The 4,386-nt window shown below is 44.2% G+C and overlaps 1 pseudogene; it reads left to right on the forward strand.

Moving 5' to 3' along the window:
- Positions 1-445: 445 nt before the first annotated feature.
- On the forward strand, positions 446-558 carry LOC136877888 (5S ribosomal RNA; annotated as a pseudogene).
- Positions 559-4,386: the final 3,828 nt, after the last annotated feature.

Raw genomic sequence — 4,386 nt, forward strand, 5'->3', positions numbered from 1 at the left:
ACTTGCTCCTTAGCGCTCCAAATCCGAGACGATGCGCTGGTCCGAGCTGAGCCGAGTGGAACCGATGCACTGTGCACAGGACCTCTGCGCCTCAGTTTGCACGCGTGAGATTTTGAGCGTTCGAGAGGCCCTGTTCTATTCTCCTGCCGGTGAATCACGATGCATTGATAGGTCTCCAAGTTCAGTCAATTTGGAGAAATCATAAAATCAAATCCGTATGATCACTCCAATAATTGCAGGTAAGGCCTTACCCTATTCCGCAATACAGGCATATGTAGCGGGCTGCATATAGTTAAGGTCCAATATCTTTACGTAAAGATATCGGCGAAGCTAAACCATTAAAAATGACAGTGGCTATAGGCAAACCTGCAATTTCAACCAAACTTAGTACACACATTATTTAATACTATCTAGAGAGAAATACCGTGGGACTAAGACACACCCGTCCAACGGCCATACCATATTGAATACACCGGTCCGAGCACCGTAGTTAAGCAACATTGGGCGTAGTCAGTACTTGGATGGGTGACCGCTTGTGAACACCAAGTGCCGTTGGCTCAATTCCCTTTGTCCGGCGCCGCGGTGTAGCGGGTCTGTCACCCGGCGGGCCCGGGTTCGATTCCCGGCTGGGTCAGGGGATTTTATTTATAAATAATTAATATCCCCTGGCCTGGGGACTGGTGTTTGTGTCGTCCTTAACGTTCCTTTCCTCGCGTTCAACAAGTTACACTTGCGCTATTACAATTATACGCAGTTTCATAACATATGGTGCAAGTAGTGGCAAAGGATCTCTAGAGGTCGACGCCACGAACAAATAGCATTTAAAAAACAGACACAACCTCATGGGTTGGACTGTAAAAATAATCGAAAACAAGTGTTGAATTCGCAATTTTCGGGTTCCATAGGCTAATAGGTGACATTCCCAGTGTCAGTAGGATTCATGTGGCCTATATCATGCCTACTGCGCGACGTGTAAATACATACAATTACTTTTTATTATTTGTTTGAAAGAATCAACTTTTCTTCACACAATATGGGCTGCCACAAGGACAAATTTCCACGCGAAATAAAATCATCTGTCCGCCTCTGTGGTGTAGTTGTTAGTGTGATTAGCTGCCACCCCCGGAGGTCCGGTTCGATTCCCGGCTCTGCCAAAAAATTTGAAAAAGTGGTACTAGGGCTGGAACGGGGTCCACTCAGCCTCGGGAGGTCAAATGAGTAGATTCCCACCTCAGCCATCCTGGAAGTGTTTTTCCGTGGTTTCCCACTTCTCCTTCAGGCAAATGCCGGGATGGTACCTAACTTAAGGCCATGGCCGCTTCTTTCCCTCTTCCTTGTCTATCCCTTGCAATCTTCCCATCACCCACAAAGCTCCTGTTGAGCATAGCAGGTGAGGCCGCCTGGGCGAGTTACTGGTCATTCTCCCCACTTGTATCCGGCGACCCAGAGTATCACGCTCCAGGACACTGCCCTTGAGGCTGTAGAGGTGGGACCCCTCGTTGAGTCCGAGGGAAAAACCAACCCTGGTGTGCAAGTAGACAAGAAGAAGACGAAGAAGAATAAAATCATCTGAAACTAAAAGAAATTAACCACACAACAATAACTGTAAAACTGCAAAATAGTTCGTAAAATATGAATCAACGGCACAGTAAAGAAATCTACAAACATTCGCTTGGCACATAATTAGCAGGTTGTACAAAACCCAAAAGTCAACATTCAAGAAAGTGCCCGGGGAATGCATGGAGCAACAATGTATCAAGACACGTTATCTGTCATATTGATAACGAAAGCTCTGTAGCAGCACGGGTTCTCTAGTTTTCATTTATCTTGCTCGACAATATATCAGGGTCTCTCAGAGTGCATGCACTGTGCGCAGTGCAAAAGACGACTTCGCTTGGTTGACCAGAGTGCAGAACCCCACTCCTCGATTTGGAGCAACAGTGCTTTCTCTCTCTTTCCCCACGCTTGTCTCACTCGCTCCGCCTGTCTCCCTGTTCCTCACTTGCTCCGTAGCGCTCCAAATTCGAGCCGAGTTGAGCCGAGCTTAGCCGAGGAGCCCAGAGACGAAGCGTTGGTCCGAGTCGAGCCGAGCCGAATGGGACCGATGCACTGTGCACAGGAACTCTGCGCCTCAATTTGCACGCGTGAGATTTTGGGCATTTGAGATGGCCTGGTGTATATATCTGTAGTTTGATCCACCATACACCATCGACATTCATAATATATATTCGAATGTTTTGAAAAACATAACGCAACCCTTCGCCTCTTGTAAGTCTTTCAATTACAGTACATTGGACGGGAGAACTGTTTCTGATTACACAGAAAGAGAAGAGCAGTAAAGGAAATAAATATAAACGTCATGGAAATCGAAAGCACAGTTACTCATACGCGTTCACCCGTTGGTAAATATGTTCAGCAAACCTGACAGGCCTAAATTCCAACGTTATGGCTGAAGTTGTATAGCAGTGAACGTTGTGGGATATGCTGTGTTTGCCTTTCGCGTTCCGGCGTGTTACAGTAGCTGTGAGTCAAGGATAATGTTTGTAATTTCACGTTAGTTGCACGCCAGTTTGCGTCAAGTTCCTATAAGCACTCGAATGAATATCTCCCTCTTGCGTTAGCTTGAGTCTGTCAATTCCACTGTTTGTATAAAATTGTTCGGACACAGCTCGGCCCTCTGAATTAAATTATATATTCCAGATAACGATACTCTCCTAATACCTCTTCAACGTAACCTCATGTCACGTAAAGCGCATTTAGAGATACTGATAAAGGGTAGCCGCTTTAGTGCAGAGAGATTTTTTAAAAAGCAAGACCACCGCAGAAAACTAGTTTCTGAATTAATTTTGAACTAATTTTTTTTTTGCTAGGGGATTTACGTCGCACCGACACAGATAGGTCTTACGGCGACGATGGGATAGGAAAGGCCTAGGAGTTGGAAGGAAGCGGCCGTGGCCTTAATTAAGGTACAGCCCCAGCATTTGCCTGGTGTGAAAATGGGTAACCACGGAAAACCATCTTCAGGGCTGCCGATAGTGGGATTCGAACCTACTATCTGCCGGATGCAAGCTCACAGCCGCGCGCCTCTACGCGCACGGCCAACTCGCCCGGTAATTTTGAACTAAAAGAAATATTCTATAGTAAACATGGGTCTTACTGTCAAAATTTGATTACATTTGCTGCTTCTCATGTTAACATTTATATATTTACCATACTTTGGTACGCATTCTAGTTGTTATAAATTTTACACCAACACTTCCCCTACCCTGCCGGCCAATATTCCGATGGTCAAATTATTTACAATGAATAGCATTCAAACCGTCTAACCACGGTGTCCATCCGAGTCGTTGGCTGAATATTCAGCGGACTGGCCTTCGGTTCAGAGGGTCCTGCGTTCGATTCCCGGCCGGATCGGGGATTTTAACCTTGATTGGTTAATTCCAGTGGCCCGGAGGCTGGGTGTTTGTGCTGACCCAAACATCCCTGCAACCCACACACCACACATCGCACACTGAGAATAACACGGCCACAACTCAAAAGAGGTAAATTTTACAGGAGAGAGATTTGAAAGTTTGCTTCTTGTATATAAAATCAGATTATTCATAAATCAAAGTAACTGTTTACTACAATTACTTCGGTATTTACACTTTTTAATTTGGTCTACATACGCTTTGATTAATGCAATTGTATGCGAGATAATCTGATTTATATTAATAAAATTTGTACTTGTGGCCTTATAATACCAGCAAGGTAGAAGATTTACTAACATTACTTCGAAATTGTAATGGAAAGTATGAATACCAACTTGCATAATGATCACAAGCACACTTTATTCTGCAACATTTACTACACAATAACTTAACCAAAACCAATTTTAGTATATTCAAAGTACAATAATTATGTCAACATAATTCTACAGCTCCTCACATTGGTAATCAGCTTCCGTAAGGTCCGCTTGTCTGTCCTCTTCATTTTGATCATGAGCTTGTAGGCTTTTAAAGAACTGGTGATGAACTCTAGGAATGACACCAGCTGAACACAAGTCGAGGAGGTCCTTAAGCTTGCTCAAAGATATTTTGGGTGGACATGAATAAGCCTGTTCCAGAAGTGGTAAACTTGGACGTCCTCGCAGTTTTCCTCTTACGTGTATTGTTTTAAAGTCCTGGTCTTCGTATTCTGTTTTGTAGAACAGAACGTTGGGTGAATCCTTTCTTGTTTCGATGATTTTGAAGGAATTCCATTTCACTTTCTGGCCATCTTCGTTGACTGTGAAATTCTTACCCATATTCTTCGCCAGTTGTTTAAAATCTTTAATGTCCTCCGTCGCAAGCTCTCTTACAACGTAGGGCTTTCCTTCTTTCTTAGCTAACTGTATCAGAGGCACCC

This window comes from Anabrus simplex, chromosome 7 (assembly GCF_040414725.1).
Source record: "Anabrus simplex isolate iqAnaSimp1 chromosome 7, ASM4041472v1, whole genome shotgun sequence".
Classification (NCBI taxonomy): domain Eukaryota; kingdom Metazoa; phylum Arthropoda; class Insecta; order Orthoptera; family Tettigoniidae; genus Anabrus; species Anabrus simplex.